This window comes from Pseudophryne corroboree, chromosome 5 (assembly GCF_028390025.1).
Source record: "Pseudophryne corroboree isolate aPseCor3 chromosome 5, aPseCor3.hap2, whole genome shotgun sequence".
Lineage (NCBI taxonomy): Eukaryota > Metazoa > Chordata > Amphibia > Anura > Myobatrachidae > Pseudophryne > Pseudophryne corroboree.
In genome coordinates this window covers 360,308,259-360,330,036 of record NC_086448.1, presented here as the reverse complement: position 1 = coordinate 360,330,036, position 21,778 = coordinate 360,308,259, and the positions used below count along the sequence as shown (strand labels likewise).

The following is a 21,778-nucleotide window of genomic DNA, read 5'->3' as shown; positions in this document are numbered from 1 at the left end:
AGGAGGATCCGTCTCTAATTCCAACCTGTACCCCTGAGATATTATCTGCAGGATCCAGGGGTCTACCTGCGAGTGAGCCCACTGCGCGCTGTAATTTTTGAGACGGCCCCCCACTGTCCCCGAGTCCGCTTGAGAGGCCCCAGCGTCATGCTGAGGTTTTTGCAGGAGCCGGGGAGGGCTTCTGTTCCTGGGAAGGAGCTGCCTGTTGGTGTCTCTTCCCTCTTCCTCTGCCTCGTGGCAGGTACGACAAGCCCTTTGCTCTCTTATTTTTGTAGGAGCGAAAAGGCTGCGGTTGAAAGGTCGGTGCCTTTCTCTGTTGGGGAGTGACTTGAGGTAAAAAAGTGGATTTCCCGGCAGTAGCCGTGGCCACCAAGTCTGATAGACCAACTCCAAATAACTCCTCCCCTTTATACGGCAAAACCTCCATGTGACGTTTTGAATCCGCATCGCCTGTCCACTGTCGTGTCCATAAGGCTCTTCTGGCTGAAATGGACATAGCACTCACCCGAGATGCCAGTGTGCAAATATCCCTCTGTGCATCACGCATATAGATAAATGCATCCTTTATTTGTTCTAACGACAGTAAAACATTGTCCCTATCTAGGGTATCAATATTTTCAATCAGGGATTCTGACCAAACTACTCCAGCACTGCACATCCAGGCAGTTGCTATAGCTGGTCGTAGTATAACACCTGCATGTGTGTATATATTCTTTTGAATAACTTCCATCTTTCTATCTGATGGATCCTTAAGTGCGGCCGTCTCAGGAGAGGGTAACGCCACTTGTTTGGATAAGCGTGTGAGCGCCTTGTCCACCTTAGGGGGTGTTTCCCAGCGCGCCCTAACCTCTGGCGGGAAAGGGTATAATGCCAATAACTTTTTTGAAATTATCAACTTTTTATCAGGAGCAACCCACGCTTCATCACACACGTCATTTAATTCTTCTGATTCAGGAAAAACTGTTTGTAGTTTTTTCACACCATACATAATACCCTGTTTTACGGTATCTGTAGTATCAGCTAAATGTAACGTCTCCTTCATTGCCAAAATCATATAACGTGTGGCCCTACTGGAAAATACGTTTGAATTTCTACCGTCGTCACTGGAATCAGTGCCCGTGTCTGGGTCTGTGTCGACCGACTGAGGCAAAGGGCGTTTTACAGCCCCTGACGGTGTTTGAGGCGCCTGGACAGGCATTAATTGATTGTCCGGCCGCCTCATGTCCTCAACTGACTGTTTAAGGGAAGATAAACCATCACGTAATTCCACAAATAAAGGCATCCATTCTGGTGTCGACCCCCTGGGGGGTGACATCTGCATATTTGGCAATTGCTCCGCCTCCACACCAATATCGTCCTCATACATGTCGACACCACGTACCGACACACACCGCAAACTCACAGGGAATGCTCTAATGAAGACAGGACCCACTAGCCCTTTTGGGGAGACAGAGGGAGAGTCTGCCAGCACACACCACAAAGCGCTATATATACAAGGGATATCCTTATATTAAGTGCTCCCTTATAGCTGCTTTAATATATATATATATAGCCATTAATGTGCCCCCCCTCTCTGTTTTACCCTGTTTCTGTAGTGCAGTGCAGGGGAGAGACCTGGGAGCCGTTCTGACCAGCGGAGCTGTGACAGAAAATGGCGCCGTGTGCTGAGGAGATAGGCCCCGCCCCTTTTTCGGCGGGTTCTTCTCCCGCTATTTTTCCAGTCAGGCAGGGGTTAAATATCTCCATATAGCCCCTATGGGCTATATGTGAGGTATTTTTAGCCTTGTATAAGGTTTATATTTGCCTCTCAGAGCGCCCCCCCCCAGCGCTCTGCACCCTCAGTGACTGCCCAGTGAAGTGTGCTGAGAGGAAAATGGCGCACAGCTGCAGTGCTGTGCGCTACCTTATGAAGACTGAGGAGTCTTCAGCCGCCGGTTTCCGGACCTCTTCACGCTTCAGCATCTGCAAGGGGGTCGGCGGCGCGGCTCCGGGACCGGACTCCACGGCTGGGCCTGTGTTCGATCCCTCTGGAGCTAATGGTGTCCAGTAGCCAAGCAGCAAATCCACTCTGCATGCAGGTGAGTTTACTACTTTCCCCCTAAGTCCCACGTTGCAGTGATCCTGTTGCCAGCAGGACTCACTGTAAAGAAAAAAACCTAAACTAAACTTTCTCTAAGCAGCTCTTTAGGAGAGCCACCTAGATTGCACCCTTCTCGTTCGGGCACAAAATCTAACTGGAGTCTGGAGGAGGGTCATAGGGGGAGGAGCCAGTGCACACCACCTGACCTAGTAAAGCTTTACTTTTTTGTGCCCTGTCTCCTGCGGAGCCGCTATTCCCCATGGTCCTTTCAGGAACCCCAGCATCCACTTAGGACGATAGAGAAATTAGACTAAACACAAGTTGCAGTATGGATGGTGTAATGATTAGCATTACTGCCTCGCAGCACTGAGGTCATGGGTTTGATTCCCACCACAGCCCTAACTGTGTGGAGTGTGTATATTCTCTCCGTACATGCGTGGGTTTCCTCCGGGCTCTCCGGTTTCCTCCCACAATCCAAAATATACTTGTATATTTATCAAAATGATATTCAAGATTGGCTGAGTTTCAAAGTACTACATGACCAGGGCCCAAGGTCATGTAGCTTCTGATCCCATACTGCCCCACTCGATTACTGAGATCTGTATATGAAGTACTTTTAGCAATACCTAGAATCTCCCGTAATTCATCTGGGGGTCGAGATTTTAGTCATGCGGCTCCGACTCTATGGAACTCACTTCCCGGCACAGTGCGAGAGGCCCCAACTATAGATCCTTCAAAAGTAGACTCAAGACTTTCCTGTTTACTCAAGCATTTCCATAATGTCCCTTTAGTATCGTCATGCTTCTGTATTTTAGGAAAAGTTGTTCTGTACTTCATTATTTTCTATACTATATTATGCTATGTATCTGTTAAGCGCCTTGAGTCCTCTTGGAGAAAGAGCGCTATATAAATAAAATTATTATTATTAAAACTATCCCTAGTGTGAATGTGTGTGCGTTTGAATGTGTACAATATAGATTGTAAACGCCACTGGGGTAGGTACTGAAGAGAATGGCCAAATATTATCTGTAAAGTGCTGCAGAATGTGTGTCCGCTATATAAATAACTGGTAACAAATGTGGGAATGTACAAATGAAACGTATAAGAGGAAGGAGTGGAGGAAGTTAGAAAAATAGGTGAAAAGAGGGAGGAGAGTGCTGTCCTGAGGGCTTACATAATCAGTGTGTACGTACTGTATACCAGCCTGATTCCTGGTGAGAGAAACAGATCTCTGGCTAGGCCACAATCCACGCACCCTCATTAAACGTCTGGCACTTTCACTACCATCCAGTTATGCCCTTTCAGCCACAAGTTGCAATGTGACAGAGTTGTGTGTGTACAAAATGGTACACAAGAACATACTTTACATATATAAATAATTGTGTACTGAACACAGAGAGTAGACTGCACTGCCTGCAAGAGTGTATATGCTAGAGTGGCTATGAGGGAACATAAAGAGGGCAAGCGTATTTGGAGAGTGCAGAGGCTAGAGAATACGAGGTGGGTGGTAGACGCCAATGAAGAGATGCAATTTAAGTACATATTTGGAGGCAAGTCTGATTGGGCTGTCCATAGCCGTTATATTTTTCTACAGTAACCATCTCCAATACACACAAAAAGGTTCCAAGTAAATTTTGTTCTGTGTCATCAGAAATTGCTTATTTTAGGTTTGCTATAGGTCACTTCTGACCTACAGCAACATAACATTGTATGCAAAATATGTATTTTAATAGCAGGATTAGGGACTACACATTTTTAATCACACTATAATCTGTCATATCACTAGGTTTTTCCATATGTGACTGGGATTTCTTTCTACTTTGTGGGATGTGCTCTCTTTTGTTTTTTAATATCAAAAGTTTTTTATTGATTTTATGCAATAATCATACATTTAAACTGTAACTCCCATTATACAAGAAAAGAACACCGCAAATTTCACTTGTAAGGTGCATGTTATAATAAAGAACTGAAAAATAAACCTCTTGAGCACGACCTTGGAAGAAACATACATAGGCACCCGACAGAACCTTATAATAGACCAAAAGTGCCATTACACTAGCACAGAGCCGATATCCTGATGGAAACTAAATCAGGAATTACTAGTTCTGCATAAACGGCGAATCCAACCATCAATCCCAAAGTTTGTAACATTTAGTCTCCGCCTGCCTAGAGATATACACAAACTTTTAATGTTTAACCACTTCGTTAGTTAACAAAATCCATTCTGCAATCCTAGGGCCATTCGAAGCCAACAATGATTTGGCCAGACAAACTTTTACCAGTGTACATAGGTAAACAATGTATCTTTGAGTGGATTTATCCAGAATACCATCCTCAAATGCAGCTAACAAGCACACTGACGGGCTACACGTATCTTGGGGAAATCCAGTGGAGACAATGATCCGTATGGTTTCAGACCAGAGTGAACTAACTACTGGGCATGCTCATAGTAAATGCCAAAACGTACCTTCCAAAAAGTTGCATTTAAGACATTTAGAGTCCTCCCTAACCCCCATCTTTAGCAGTCGTTCAGGCTTCACGTACACTCTATGAAGGATAGTTGGATTTGTTGAAACCTGGTAGAAGTGGAGGATATACGGGGACCAGTTAAGGCAGCATCCCAGGTGTCCTGAGATATAAACCCCAGGTCGGCTTCCCATTGAGCCCGCAGGTGCGGCAGGTCATCATTATGGTGGGCAGCAAGCAAATTAGAATAAATCCGAGAGACAAGATGTGAGTCACCCAGCGATTTTAACAATTTTTTAATAGGAGACTTCTGTAAATTAATAGAATTATTAGGGAATTGGGTATTGCAGGCATGCCTCAACTACAGGTATCTAAAAAAAATAATTACGGGGGATTAAGTAATCCAACTATAACTGGGGGAAAGTTTTAAATATGGACCCCAAATATAATTGACCAATAGAGTTAACACCCCATCAACTCCATATCTCACGTAGCTGTAACCCTGCCAATTCCCTAAAAACACTTGTGCCATCCAGTGGAGTTTCTGGGTCCCATCCTTCCATCTGCATAAGAATATTAGCCCACTTCCAGACCAATATTGCTTGTTTAAATAATGGCAACTTAATTAACCCAATATTACCTGACAGAAGACAGTGCAGAGGTGTAAGCCCTGGTGTCATATCTGAGACAACCAGAGTTGAAGAGCCAACCCGGTGCCATCTGCTATCCATTCAGAAATATGGGCAAACTGTGCAGAGTAGTAGTAGAGTTTAAAAATGGGATTTTAATACCTACCGGTAAATCCTTTTTTCGTAGTCCATAAGTGATATTGGGGACACATTAGTACGATGGGTACAGACTGGGTCCAAAGGAGCCAGTGCACTTTAAATTTCTTCAACTGGATGTGCTGGCTCCTCCCCTCTATGCCCCCTCCCACAGGCAGTTATAGGTAAAAACAGAACAAGGAGTGGTGAGATTTTTCACCAACACACCAATAACAAACAACCAGCAACGGCTGGCAACAAAACAGCAACAGCTGAGCAGGTAACATACAACAGACCACCTGCAGAAAGTCACTGCACTGAGACGTGCGCCCAATATCCCTTATGGACTACGAGAAAAGGATTTACCAGTAGGCATTAAAATCATATTTTCTCTAGCATCCATAAGGGATATTGGGTACACATTAGTACGATGTGGACGTCCCAAAGCTTCCAGAACTGGCGGGAACGTGCGGAGACATCTGCAGTACCGCCTGCCCAAACTGGGTATCCTCTTTGGCCAGGGTATCAAATCTGTAGAACTTCACAAAGGTGTTCTTCCCTGACCAGGTAGGAGCTCGGTACAGTTGCACGGCCGAGACTCCACAGGCAGCCGCCCAGGAAGACCCCACTGATCTAGTAGAGTGGACCTTCAGAAACTGTGGAACAGGCAAGGCTGTGTGTACATAGGCCTGTTGGATAGTGAGCCTAACCCAATGAGCAATGGACTGCTCTGAAGCAGGGCAACCTTTCTTCTGCGCATCATACAGCACGAACAAGGAATCCGTCTTTCCGATTCGAGCCGTTCGCTTGACATAGACCTTCAAGGCTCGCACAGCATCCAATGCCACCGGAGGAGCAGAAGTGTCAGAACTAGACGGAATTACAAGAGGTTGATTCAAATGGAACGCTGAGACAACCTTTGGCAGGAACTGATGTCGAGTCCTGAGCTCCGCTCTGTCCTCGTAAAAGACCAAATACGGACTCTTACACAATAAGGCCCCCAATTCTGAGACACGTCTAGCAGAAGCCAGGGCCAGTAACATCACAGTCTTCCACGTGAGGTACTTGTCTTCTACCGTGTCATCAGAGGTTCAAACTAGGAGGACTGTAGAAAATTCAACACCACATTCAAATACAAAGGTGCCGTGGGCGGCACAAACAGAGGTTGTACGTAAAGCACCCGTTTCAAGAAGGTCTGAACTTCTGGCAACACTGCCAATTTCTTCTGGAAGAAAATGGAGAGAGCTGAAATCTGGACCTTAATGAAACCCAGACATAAGCCCTTATCCACACCAGCCTGCAGGAAACGGAAAAACCGCCCCTAATTGAACTCTCCAGATATGGTGATAGTGTTTTGACGTCACATGTTTCCTGGCCTGAATCATGGTAGCAATGCCCTTTTTGGAAAAGCCCTTCTGAGCTAGGATGTTGGACATGCCCAGAAGATCCATGTTTCAAGCTCTCCGGGGCCAATCTGGGGCAATCAGGATTGCCTGAACACCTTGATGTCTTGATCCCCTTGAGCACTCGCGGGATCAATGGAATTGGAGGAAATAGGTAGACCAGCCTATACGGCCAAGGCGACGTCAGTGCATCTACTGCGCTCGCCTGAGGATCCCTGGTTCGCGAGCAATAGCAGTGAAGCTTCTTGTTGAGGCGAGACGCCATGTCAATTTGTGGGCAACCCCACCGGTCGATGAACTGCGGAAACACCTGAAGGTTTAGCGCCCACTCTCCTGGGTGGAGATCGTGACGACTCAGGAAATCCACTTCCCAGTTGTCCACTCCCGGAATGAAGATTTCAGACAGTGCTCTGGCATTTCTTGCTGCCCAGAGGAGTATCCTTGACACTTCTCGCATGCAGGCCCTGCTTTTTGTCCCTCCTTGTCGATTGATGTACGCCACCGCCGTGGCGTTGTTCGACTGAACCTGGATCGCCCGAACCTTGAGCAGAGGAAAGGCCTGAATCAGAGCATTGTAGATTGCCTGAAGTTCCAGAATGTTGATCGGAAGGAGGGCTTTGTGGGCAGACCACCTGCCCTGGAACTGAGCCCCTTGGGCGAGAGCACCCCATTCTCTCAGACTTGCATGCGTTGTGAGGAGGATCCAATCCTGAATCCCGAAGCTTCGACCTTCCAGGAGGTTGGAAGAATGCAGCCACCACAGGAGTGAAATCCTGGCCTAAGGTGACAGTCGAATCACCTGGTGCATCTGAAGATGAGAACAGGACCACTTGCTCAGGACATCCAATGGAAATGTTCTGGCGTGGAACCTTCGATACTGGATTGCCAGGTACGAGGCCACCATTTTTCCCAACAATCTTATGCAAAGATGGATGGATATTTGAGCAGGTCGGAGAACCATGCGGACCATCTCCTGGAGTGTTCTCGCTTTGTACTCTGGGAGGAACACTTTCTGTGCCACAGTATCCAGGATTATTCCCAGGAACAGGAGCCACTGAGATGGCTCCAGGTGGGACTTCTGTAAATAGAGGATCCACCCATGGTGAGACAGAAGCTGGATAGTTGCGGTCTATATGGAGCAATAGAAGTTCCCTGGATTTTCCCTTTATCAGGAGCTCGTCCAGGAAAGGGAAAATCGTGACCCCCTGGACTTTGAGCTGGAACATAATCTCCGCCATCACCTTCGTGAACACCCTGGAGCTGTAGACAAGCCAAAGGGTAACGCCTGGAACTGGTAGTGAGCGTTCAAGCAAGACAAACCTCAGATAACCCGGATGAGGAGGCCAAATTGGGGTATGGAGATAGGCGTCCTTGATATCCAGGGGTACTCCTTGCCCTTGTTATTGCAGTGGTACCGAAATAATGACTTGTGACTGAGCCAACTTGTTGATGGCCAGCAGCGTAGCCCGCGTATCCTCCAAAACTGGTAAGCTTGATTTGAAAAACTGTTGGGGAGGAGCACAGTTGAACTCCAGCTTGTATCCTTGAGATATGAGATCTCTGACCCAGGTATCCTGGCAGGAACTTTCCCAGATGTGGCCGAAGTGACGTAACCGAGATCCCCTCGGGTTTGGCGTGCACAGTCATGCTGAGGTTTTAGTGGAAGCTGAACTGGTGTCCTGTTCCTGAGAGCAGGCAATGGCTGGTTTCTTAGGCTTACCTCTGGTCCTAGATCGAAATCTGTTGGATCGTAAGGACTGAGTAGATGGCCCAGGATAGGTCCTTCTAGCTGGCGGGGCCCCAGAGGGGAGAAATGTGGATTTCCCAGCAGTAACCTTAGAGATCCACACATGCAGTTCTCCCCCGAAGAGCCATTCCCCTGAAAAGGGAAGAGACTACACATTGCGCTTGGATTCTGTGTCCACAACCCACTGATGCAACCACAAGGCCCTGCACGCTGACACTGCCATAGCATGCGACGCGTGCAGTGTCCTGAATGTGTTTTAGGAGAGTCACTGTAGTAACCAGGGACATATCCCCTCAGAGGTCCTCCTGAATCCAAGTAGTCCACGTATGAATGGTATGGGTCATCCAGCAACCTGCAAATGACCAGTCTCTGTGATACACCTGCTGCAGTGTAGATAGACTTCAGTGTAGTCTCAATTTTTCTATCCCCAGGGTCCTTTATGGTAAAGGAGCCCGTGGCAGGCAGTACCACTTTCTTAGAGAGGCAAGAGACTGATAAATCCACAGCTGCGGGTACTTCCAAGAATTTCCTGTCTTAAGGAGGAAATGGGAAAGCGTGCAAAAACCGTTTGGACACCTGGTATTTTTTGTCTGGATTTTTCCAGGCTAACTTTAATAGGTACTCTAATTCATTAGAATCAGGGAAAAACAACTGCTGTGTCGCAGCGTCCTCTAGAGGGAGTTTTAACACATGTCATATAGCCAGAATGAGGGGTTCAGAACCCTGTGCTGAAGGGGGATCACCACCAATGGGGTTCACGTCCTCCCCATCCTCTTGCATTTCTTTTTTGTGGACCTGAAGAGATGGGGTGCCCCAGTTAGGCTGGTAGTTGTTGTATTCAGTGAAACACTGTATATGTAGACATATATATTCCCTATGGGACACAGAATGTGCACAATAGCGGATCTCCACGAGATACACCCTGTACCAAGTTTCCAACGTGTTCCTGCTTGTCTGGAGGAGCTGTTATTGCCTGCTGCTGCTCTATGCATAGGAAGGTGTCAAAATGCCGCCGAGCCTGCTCTGAGGAAGCTCCGCCACCAGCAATGGCGCCGGAGCTTCAGGGTTATTAATACTGGCAATATCTCCCAAACAGTGTAAAAACATAACATAAATGTAAGTTTTCACTAAACCGCTGCCAGTGTGCACATGGAGCTATAGCGAGTCCCCCCCCAAGAAGGTCCTGTATGACTCTACTGCGTGTCAGCTGTACCTTGAACCGGGAGGACCCCCCTAGCGGGGCCCCGGTTTGTACTCACCACCGATGTCACCTTCAGGCTAATGTTAGGGGTATGCGGCGTGCTGCGATTGAAACAGCGAAGGCGCAGTGCCCCGCTGAACAAACAACCTCTCAGGACGGTGGACCTGCAGCAGGGAAGCAGCTCTGACACGTCACAAGACCAGTGACCCCAAAAATAACAACTATTGAAAATAAACAGAAGAAACACTCTCTTGAGCTGCAGAGATGTGCATCCTCTCCTGAGGCACTTTTTTTCTAAACTGCCTGTAGGAGGGGGGATAGAGGGGAGGAGCCAGCACACCCAGTTGAAGAAATTTAAAGTGCACTGGCTCCTTTGGACCCCATCTATACCCATCGTACTAATGTGTCCCCAATATCCCTTATGGATGCTAGTGAAAAACGAGATTTATGGTAAGAACTTACCGTTGTTAAATCTCTTTCTGTGAGGTACACTGGGCTCCACAAGGATTAACATCGGAGTGTAGAGTAGGCTCTTGATCCGAGACACCAATAGGCTCAAAGCTTTTGACTGTTCCCAAGATGCACAGCGCCGTCTCCTCTATAACCTCGCCTCCGTGCACAGGAGCTCAGTTTCGTTAACCAGCCCAATACAGTAGCAGGTACCAGAGACGACAATCGCTCGCAGCCATTCACACCACACACTCACCACAGGAGAGGGTGTTCGCTTCTTTGGGTTGGTATTGCATAGCCGCTAAGTGCGTCAGGGTGGGCGCTTTGTGGAGCCCAGTGTACCTCGCAGAAAGAGATTTAACAACGGTAAGTTCTTACCATAAATCTCGTTTTCTGCTGTGGGGCACACTGGGCTCCACAAGGATTAACATCGGGGATGTCCTAAAGCAGTTCCTTATGGGAGGGGATGCACTGTAGCGGGGACAAGAACCCGACGTCCAAAAGAAGCATCCTGGGAATCGGAAGTATCAAAGGCATAGAACCTAATGAACGTGTTCCCAGAGGACTATGTAGCCGCCTTGCACAATTGTTCAAGGGTCACACCACGGTGGGCTGCCAAGAAGGTCCAACCGACCGAGCAGAATGGGCTTTGATGGTAGCAGGAATCGGACGACCAGCCTGTACATAAGCATGTGCAATCACCATTCTAATCCATCCGGCCAGTGTCTGCTTGGAAGCAGGCCAGCCACGTTTGTGAAATCCAAACAGTACGAAAAGAGAATCAGATTTCCTAATGGAGGCAGTTCTCTTCACATAGATACGGAGAGCCCAGACCACATCCAAAGAACGCTCTTTGGTAGACAACTCAGGAGAATTAAAGGTCGGAACCACAATCTCCTGGTTAAGGTGGAAGGAAGACACCACCTTAGGTAAATAACCTGGCCGCGTTCTAAGAACAGCCCGGTCATGGTGAAAAATCAAATAGAGAGAGACTTACAGGATAAGGCACACAAGTCCGAGACCCTTCTAGCTGAAGCAATCGCCAGCAAGAATAGGACCTTAAGGGAAAGCCACTTAAGGTCAGCAGAGGCAAGAGGTTCGAACGGAGACAAATGTAAGGCCTCCAAAACCACCGACAAGTCCCAAGGGGCCACAGGTGGCACATAAGTAGGCTGGATCCGCAACACAAGGAGTGAATGTATGGACATCAGGTAGGGTAGCAAGTTTCCTCTGAAACCAAACAGACAAGGCAGAAATGTGAACCTTGAGGGAGGACAGACGCAGGCCTAAGTCCAGGCCCTGTTGTAGAAAGGCCAATAGTTTGGTCGTACTAAACTTGAAAACGTCATGATTGTGAGATGCACACCAAGTAAAGTAAGCATTCCAGACACTATGGTAGATCCGAGCAGAAGCCAGCTTACGGGCCTTCCACATAGTTTGAACGACCGCCTCAGAAAAACCCTTGGCCCTCAGGACGGAAGCTTCAAGAGCCATGCCGTCAAAGCCAAACGGGCCAAATCCTGGTAAACACAAGGGCCTGAACGAGGAGGTCTGGTCGTTGTGGAAGTAGAAGGGGTCGATCCCATGAGAGATCCAGTAGATCGGAGAACCAGTGCCGCCTGGGTCACGCTGGAGCGACCAGAAGTAGGTTTCCTCCTTCTTGCTTGAACTTCCGTATTACTCTGGGTAGGAGTGACGCCGGAGGGAACACATACGGAAGCTGAAAGCTCCATGGAATTGCCAGAGCGTACACGAACGCAGCTTTAGGATCCCTTGTCCTTGCTCCGAAGACCGGGACCTTGTGATTGTGTCGATACGCCATCAGATCCACATCTGGAAGACCCCACGTGTCCACGAGAAGTTGAAACACCTCTGGATGGAGGCTCCACTCTCCGGCGTGTACGTCCTGACAACTGAAATAGTCCGCTTCCCAGTTCAGAATGCCCGGAATGAACACTGAGGATATGGCCGGCAGATGGCGCTCCGCTCACTGAAGAATCTGCGATACTTTCCTCATTGCCCTGCGGCTTCGAGTGACGTTTTGATGATTTATGTACACCACCGTGGTGGCGTTGGCAGACTGTACTTGAACAGGTCTGTTCTGTATTAGATGCTGGGCAATTTTCAACGCATTGAACACTGCCCGTAGTTCCAGAATATTTATCAGGAGCAAAGACTCCTCCTTGGTCCACCGACCCTGAAGAGAGTGATGTTCCATCACCGCGCCCCAACCTCTCAGACAGGCATCAGTCGTCAGAAGGACCCAGTTGGATATCCAAAAGGGACGGCCCCTGCTCAATCGTTCGTCCTGAAGCCACCAGCTCAGTGACAGGCGGACCTCCGGAGACAAGGAGATCATGTGAAATCTGTGACGGTGAGGCAGGCCGTCCCACTTGGTCAGAATCAACTTCTGCAGAGGGCGAGAGTGGAATTGAGCATACTCCACCATGTCGAAAGCAGACACCATGAGACCTAGCACTTGCATTGCCGAATGTATCAACACTTGCGGACGAGATAGGAAGCATCGAATCCTGTCCTGAAGTTTCAGGACTTTCTCCTGAGACAGGAACAACCGTTGGTTGTGAGTGTCCAATAACGCTCCCAGATGTAACATGCTCCGAGCAGGAACCAGGAATGATTTCTTCCAGTTGATCAGCCACCCGTGGGCCTTCATGCACTGGACCGTCAGATCCAGATGACACAGGAGATGTTCTGGGGAATTCGCCAGGATCAATAAATCGTCCAAGTACGGTAGGATCCTGACCCCTTGAAGGCGGAGTGTAGCCGTCATGACCGCCATAACTTTGGTGAAAACTCAGGGAGCAGTTGTCAAACCAAAGGGTAACGCCCGAAATTGGTAATGAAGGTTACCCACCGCAAACCTCAGGTACTGCTGATGAGATACCATAATAGGAGTATGTAGGTAGGCATCCTGTGTGTCCAGGGAGACCATATAGTCCCCACAGGCTTCAAGGTCAGAACAATAGAGCGCAGAGTTTCCATACGAAACTTGGAGACCCGCACATGCTTGTTCACGGACTTCAGATTGAGAATGGGCCGCGAGGACCAGAGCGGTTTCGGGACTAGAAACAGCGGTGAATAATACCCCTTACCTCTCTGAGCCAGAGGCACCTGTACTACCACTCCTGTGCTCAGGAGGGAATGTACCACCGAGTGCAAAGTGTTTGCTTTTGCCGAATCCAGAGGCACATCTGTCAGGCAAAATCGATGAGGGGTACGATTCTTGAAGGATACGGCGTAACCTCAAGCGACAACTTCCCTCACCCAGGTATCTGAAGTGGTCTTCAAAAATTCCTGGACAAAACCTAGAAGTCGGCCCCCCACGCTGGGATCCCCCAGAGGGAGGCCCGCCCCGTCATGCTTGTCAGTTTTGGAAGCTGGCTGACGGGCGGCCCAGGCACGCTTCGGTCTGGGCTTGTCAGGTCTGGAAGCACGAGCTTGATTTGGGTACGCCTGACCTTTTGCTTTCCTGGAGGACGAAAGGGCAGAGGGAAAGTACTTTTAGCCTTCTGTGCGGAAGGAGCCGTACTAGGTAGGCAAGCTGTTTTCGCAGTAGCCAGATCAGTCACAATCATATTGAGGTCTTCTCCAAAGAGAATGTCTCCCTTGAAAGGAAGCACCTTTCTTGGAATCCATATCCACCGACCAGGATCTCAACCAAAGGATACGTCTGGCCAAGACGGACGTAGTTGCAGCCTTGGCCGCGAGCACCCCGGCATCAGAGACCGCCTCCTTAAGGTACAGAGAAGCCGTGGTAATATACAAGAGACATTGTCGAGCATGCTCAGATGCATTGGAAGGCAGTTCCGCTTCAAGCTCCTGAGCCCACGCCTCAACAGCTTCAGCAGCCCATGTTGCTGCAATGGTTGGCCTATGCACAGCCCCCGTTAGGGTATAAATCGCTTTCAAACAACCTTCCACACGTCTATCCGTCGGTTCCTTCAGAGAGGTGACGGTAGTTACTGGCAGAGCAGAGGAAACTACCATGCGCGCCACATGAGAATCTACGGGCGGAGGAGTTTCCCAATTCTTACATATCTCCACAGAGAGAGGATGGCGAGCCAACAGTCTCTTATTCGGTGTGAATTTTGTCCCCGGATTTTCCCTGGATTCCTGACGTGTCCACCAGGTGTTCAGAATGAGGTAAAACTTGTTTAACCACCTTCTTACATTTAAACATATCCGGTTTCTTAGAGACAGCCTCGGTATCAGGATCACCAGACACCTGAAGAATGAGCCTAATTGCTTCAATCAAGTCCGGGACATCCACCAATGACTTCCCCATCAGAAACATCTGCGTCAGTGTCTGTGGGATCAGTATATGCACCATCCTCCTCAGAAGACGTGTCCGGGATAACAGTGGAGGAGGTAATGGCCAGTTTAGAAGACAACTTAGTCTTAGGCGGGCGAGAGTGACACTTGGATTTAATCAATAATCGGTTCAATTGCTGTAACTGAGTGGAGGTATGATCTGCCCATGGCGGATTAATAGCAGGGATCATAAACTGCTGCAGTGGCACAGGTGGTCCCGCAGGGGGCGCCAATTTAGTTACAAGCGTGTTTAACAGTGTGGAAAATGGAGCCTAAGGTGGGTCCTGTGATGCCCCTGGTGCTACAGACCCACTGGGAGGTAAGGAACCCCCTGAACCTGATCTCTCAACTGCCATATTTTCCTCCAAAGCATCTGCGGCATCACCACCACACAATGTGGGAGAAGCTCCAGCTCCGTTGCCACGTGTAGCTGACATACTAATGTGCACAATATCGGGCAACCTGGTACAAGTCTAAACAGCGATATACCTAGCAAGAACCCCCAGTGAAAGCTATGACAGCACAAACCAGGAGTTCTAGAGATATATAGAGTGACTATAGATCACAAGTAAAAATACACCGTAAGTATACCTTGTGAGACCAATCCTATATTAGACAGAAAAACCTGATACACTTAGCCCCCCTCAGGTATAGGAATATAGGAGTAACACACTGAATGAAATACCCCCAATAAGGCAGCCACGCAGCAGCTACATGCACACACACACATATATAGTCACAAACGTACCATGCAGAAGTTATGTACCATAAAAATGCACTGGACTAGCAATACAAAGTAATACTCTATATGGCTATATGTGTCAACTAAAGATATAACAAAGCACAGTAGATACTGGATGTATATCACAGGGTGCTTGTACCACACAACCCTGAATGTATGCACTTTTTCTTAACTAACACTGTCCCAGTGACAGGTAGAATACTTAAGTGTCCTGTAGGAAGCACAGTGCTGGCGATCAGGCGGCTCTACAGAGGAGGATTTGCCCCAGCAGTCCCAGGAACAGCTCAGCTCTGTTTATGATGGCTGCTGACAGGGAGTGAAGGAGAGACATGCAGCTCCAGGGTGGGAACATTTGCAGAAATGGCGCCCTGGGGCTGGGGGAGAGGCCACAGGTCAGACCTGCTCCCCCTGCTGGCATCCCCACCGGGCGCTGCGGGCATTGAAAAACGGGATTATTTACATTAAAAAACCCAGACCTGTGTCCTGTTATTGTCCCTGGTGGATAGTGGAGCGGCTGCCCAATAACAGTGTCCACGCCAGCGCGCGAGCGGACCGCCTCCCACGGCCACGCTGGATCGCGGTAAAGTGTGGCCAAAGAGACCCCTTACCTCCCCCGTTCCACGATCCGGGAGGACAGCGGTGTGTGTTTGACTGACGTTTGGAGGGAACCGGAGCCTCCGCTGCAGTGACCCGGCAACCAGGGCGTGGGAGTATACAGCGCCGCTGGGGGTAATGGAGCTGCAGTCAGAAAAGTCTATGAGACGTTACATGCTGCAGCCCTGAAGTCTTGTTAGAAGAATTCTTCTGTCTTTTCTTCAAAAAAAGCTAGCAATAGGCTGCCTAAGGCAGCCCTCCTGTTAAGTGCCTGCTTACTGCATGGCACCAACTTACAAACTGAGCTCCTGTGCACGGAGGCGGGGTTATAGAGGAGGCAGCCCTGTGCATCTTGGGAACAGTCAAAAGCTTTGAGCCTGTTGGTGCCTCGGATCAAGATCCTACTCTACACCCCGATGTTAATCCCTGTGGAGCCCAGTGTACCCCGCAGCAGAAAGGGGCAATTCCATCCTACCGCTTTCCTTCGTGCGGGTCAGGGTAGCCAGTTTAATCCGCACCCGTTTGTTAGACCAAATAATCGAGGATAATATGCCATCGATCCGTTTAAATGTGGCTTGGGAAATATAAACTGGGGAGTGCTCTAGTACAAGCCTGGCCAACCTGTGGCTCTCCAGCTGTTGTAAAACTACAAGTCCCATCATGCTTTGCCATAGTTTTGCTATTAGGGAATGCTAAAACTGGTGCAGGGCATGTTGAGATGTGCAGTTTCACAACATCTGGCGAGCCACCGGTTGGCCAGGCCTGCTCTAGTACATATAACAATTTAGGCTGCGCTGTCATTTTTAATAAGGCTAATACGCCCAGAAAATGTAAGCGGGAGTTTCCCCCAAACAGCTATTCTGGATTTTAAGTATTCTATTTGAGGTTGTACATTAAGGGCAATTTAACGAGGAGGAGTGTTAGATATCCATATACCTAGATGCTTGAACACCTCCACCCACTGAAGTGAAAGAGACATGAGAGGAGTCCTGGGACATAGCCTACTAAATGGCATAATACAAGATTTATCCCAGTTAATTAACAACCCAGAGAATTTCCCAAATTCAGTGACAATGTTCAGTATTCTAGGCATAGTTAGATATAAATAAGAATTTACTTACCGATAATTCTATTTCTCGTAGTCCGTAGTGGATGCTGGGGACTCCGTAAGGACCATGGGGGAATAGCGGCTCCGCAGGAGACTGGGCACAAAAGTAAAGCTTTAGAACTACCTGGAGTGCACTGGCTCCTCCCCCTATGACCATCCTCCAAGCCTCAGTTAGGATACTGTGCCCGGACGAGCGTACACAATAAGGAAGGATTTTGAATCCCGGGTAAGACTCATACCAGCCACACCAATCACACCGTACAACTCGTGATCTAAACTCAGTTAACAGCATGATAACAGAGGAGCCTCTAGAAAAGATGGCTCACTACAGCAATAACCCGATTTTTTGGTAACAATAACTATGTACCAGTATTGCAGACAATCCGCACTTGGGATGGGCGCCCAGCATCCACTATGGACTACGAGAAATAGAATTATCGGTAAGTAAATTCTTATTTTCTCTAACGTCCTAAGTGGATGCTGGGGACTCCGTAAGGACCATGGGGATTATACCAAAGCTCCCAAACGGGCAGGAGAGTGCGGATGACTCTGCAGCACCAAATGAGAGAACTCCAGGTCCTCCTCAGCCAGGGTATCAATTTTGTAGAATTTTACAAACGTATTTGCTCCTGACCAAGTAGCTGCTCGGCAAAGTTGTAAAGCCGAGACCCCTCGGGCAGCCGCCCAAGATGAGCCCATCTTCCTTGTGGAGTGGGCATTTACAGATTTTTGGCTGTGGCAGGCCTGCCACAGAATGTGCAAGCTGAATTGTACTACAAATCCAACGAGCAATAGTCTGCTTAGAAGCAGGAGCACCCAGCTTGTTGGGTGCATACAGGATAAACAGCGAGTCAGATTTTCTGACTCCAGCCGTCCTGGAAACATATATTTTCAGGGCCCTGACAACGTCTAGCAACTTGGAGTCCTCCAAGTCCCTAGTAGCCGCAGGCACCACAATAGGTTGGTTCAGGTGAAACGCTGAAACCACCTTAGGGAGAAACTGAGGACGAGTCCTCAATTCCGCCCTGTCCGAATGGAAAATCAGATAAGGGCTTTTACAGGATAAAGCCGCCAATTCTGACACGCGCCTGGCCCAGGCCAGGGCCAACAGCATGACCACTTTCCATGTGAGATATTTTAACTCCACAGATTTAAGTGGTTCAAACCAATGTGACTTTTGGAACCCAAAAACTACATTGAGATCCCAAGGTGCCACTGGAGGCACAAAAGGAGGCTGTATATGCAGTACCCCTTTTACAACGTCTGAACTTCAGGGACTGAAGCTAGTTCTTTTTGGAAGAAAATTGACAGGGCCGAAATTTGAACCTTAATGGACCCCAATTTCAGGCCCATAGACACTCCTGTTTGCAGGAAATGTAGGAATCGACCCAGTTGAATTTCCTCCGTCGGGCCTTACTGGCCTCGCACCACGCAACATATTTTCGCCAAATGCGGTGATAATGTTTTGCGGTTACATCCTTCCTGGCTTTGATCAGGATAGGGATGACTTCATCCGGAATGCCTTTTTTCCTTCAGGATCCGGCGTTCAACCGCCATGCCGTCAAACGCAGCCGCGGTAAGTCTTGGAACAGACAGGGTCCTTGCTGGAGCAGGTCCCTTCTTAGAGGTAGAGGCCACGGATCCTCCGTGAGCATCTCTTGAAGTTCCGGTTACCAAGTCCTTCTTGGCCAATCCGGAGCCACGAATATAGTGCTTACTCCTCTCCATCTTATCAATCTCAGTACCTTGGGTATGAGAGGCAGATGAGGGAACACATACACTGACTGGTACACCCACGGTGTTACCAGAGCGTCTACAGCTATTGCCTGAGGGTCCCTTGACCTGGCGCAATACCTGTCGAGTTTTTCCCAACGGTTTATAATCATGTGGAAGACTTCTGGGTGAAGTCCCCACTCTCCCGGGTGGAGGTCGTGTCTGCTGAGGAAGTCTGCTTCCCAGTTGTCCACTCCCGGAATTGCTGACAGTGCTATCACATGATTTTCCGCCCAGCGAAGAATCCTTGCAGCTTCTGCCATTGCCCTCCTGCTTCTTGTGCCACCCTGTCTGTTTACGTGGGTGACTGCCGTGATGTTGTCCGACTGGATCAACACCGGCTGACCTTGAAGCAGAGGTCTTGCTAAGCTTAGAGCATTGTAAATGGCCCTTAGCTTCAGGATATTTATGTGAAGTGATGTCTCCAGGCTTGACCATAAGCCCTGGAAATTCCTTCCCTGTGTGACTGCTCCCCAGCCTCGCAGGCTGGCATCCGTGGTCACCAGGACCCAGTCCTGAATGCCGAATCTGCGGCCCTCTAGAAGATGAGCACTCTGCAACCAACACAGGAGGGACACCCTTGTTCTTGGTGACAGGGTTATCCGCTGATGCATCTGAAGATGCGACCCGGACCATTTGTCCAGCAGGTCCCACTGGAAAGTTCTTGCGTGGAATCTGCCGAATGGGATTGCTTCGTAGGAAGCCACCATTTTACCCAGAACCCTTGTGCATTGATGCACTGAGACTTGGCTCGGTTTTAGGAGGTTCCTGACTAGCTCGGATAACTCCCTGGCTTTCTCCTCCGGGAGAAACACCTTTTTCTGGACTGTGTCCAGGATCATCCCTAGGAACAGAAGACGAGTCGTCGGAACCAGCTGCGATTTTGGAATATTGAGAATCCAATCGTGCTGCCGCAACACTACCTGAGATAGAGCTACACCGACCTCCAACTGTTCCCTGGATCTTACCCTTATCAGGGAATCGTCCAAGTAAGGGATAACTAAAATTCCCTTCCTTCGAAGGAATATCATCATTTCGGCCATTACCTTGGTAAAGACCCGGGGTGCCGTGGACCATCCATACGGCAGCGTCTGAACTGATAGTGACAGTTCTGTACCATAAACCTGAGGTACCCTTGGTGAGAAGGGTAAATTTGGACATGAAGGTAAGCATCCTTGATGTCCCGAGACATCATGTAGTCCCCTTCTTCCAGGTTCGCAATCACTGCTCTGAGTGACTCAATCTTGAATTTGAACCTCTGTATGTAAGTGTTCAAAGATTTTAGATTTAGAATCGGTCTCACCGAGCCGTCCGGCTTCGGTACCACAACAGTGTGGAATAATACCCCATTCCCTGTTGCAGGAGGGGTACCTTGATTATCACCTGCTGGGAATACAGCTTGTGAATGGCTTCCAAAACTGTCTCCCTGTCAGAAGGAAACATCGGTAAAGCCGACTTTAGGAAACGGCGAGGGGGAGACGTCTCGAATTCCAATTTGTACCCCTGAGATATCACCTGAAGGATCCAGGGGTCTACTTGCGAGTGAGCCCACTGCGCGCTGAAATTCTTTGAGACGGGCCCCCCACCGTGCCTGATTCTGCTTGTAAAGCCCCAGCGTCATACTGAGGGCTTGGCAGAGGCGGGAGAGGGTTTCTGTTCCTGGGAACTGGCTGATTTCTGCAGCCTTTTTCCTCTCCCTCTGTCACGGGGCAGAAATGAGGAACCTTTTGCCCGCTTGTCCACGAAAAGACTGCGCCTGATAATACGGCGTCTTCTCATGTTGAGAGGCGACCTGGGGTACAAACGTGGATTTCCCAGCTGTTGCCGTGGCCACCAGGTCTGAAAGACCGACCCCAAATAACTCCTCCCCTTAATAAGGCAATACTTCCAAATGCCGTTTGAAATCCGCATCACCTGACCACTGTCGTGTCCATAACCCTCTACTGGTAGAAATGGACAACGCACTTAGACTTGATGCCAGTCGGCAAATATTCCGCTGTGCATCACGCATATATAGAAAAGCATCTTTTAAATGCTCTATAGGCAAAAATATACTGTCCCTATCTAGGGTATCAATATTTTCAGTCAGGGAATCCGACCACGCCAACCCAGCACTGCACATCCAGGCTGAGGCGATTGCTGGTCGCAGTATAACACCAGTATGTGTGTAATTTAGGATACCCTCCTGCTTTCTATCAGCAGGATCCTTAAGGGCGGCCATCTCAGGAGAGGGTAGAGCCCTTACAAGCGTGTGAGCGCTTTATCCACCCTAGGGGGTGTTTCCCAACGCACCCTAACCTCTGGCGGGAAAGGATATAATGCCAATAACATTTTAGAAATTATCAGTTGTTATCGGGGGAAACCCACGCATTATCACACACCTCATTTAATTTCTCAGATTCAGGAAAACTACAGGTAGTTTTTCCTCACCAAACATAATACCCCTTTTTGGTGGTACTCGTATTATCAGAAATGTGTAAAACATTTTTCATTGCCTCCATCATGTAACGTGTGGCCCTACTGGAAGTCACATTCGTCTCTTCACCGTCGACACTGGAGTCAGTATCCGTGTCGGCGTCTATATCTGCCATCTGAGGTAACGGGCGCTTTAGAGCCCCTGACGGCCTATGAGACGTCTGGACAGGCACAAGCTGAGTAGCCGGCTGTCTCATGTCAACCACTGTCTTTTATACAGAGCTGACACTGTCACGTAATTCCTTCCAACAGTTCATCCACTCAGGTGTCGACCCCCTAGGGGGTGACATCACTATTACAGGCAATCTGCTCCATCTCCACATCATCTTTTTTCTCCTCATACATGTCGACACAAACTTACCGACATACAGCACACACACAGGGAATGCTCTGATAGAGGACAGGACCCCACTAGCCCTTTGGGGAGACAGAGGGAGAGTTTGCCAGCACACACCAGAGCGCTATATATATATACAGGGATAACCTTATATAAGTGTTTTTCCCCTTATAGCTGCTGTATCTTTAATACTGCGCGTAATTAGTGCCCCCCCTCTCTTTTTTAACCCTTTCTGTAGTGTAGTGACTGCAGGGGAGAGCCAGGGAGCTTCCCTCCAACGGAGCTATGAGGGAAAATGGCGCCAGT

At 48.7% G+C, this 21,778-nt stretch overlaps 1 protein-coding gene across 1 annotated transcript in view; it reads right to left on the bottom strand.

Moving 5' to 3' along the window:
* TEX10 (testis expressed 10) overlaps window positions 1-21,778 on the bottom strand; it is a 266,061-nt gene that overhangs the window by 75,128 nt on the left and 169,155 nt on the right. The window lies entirely within an intron of this gene.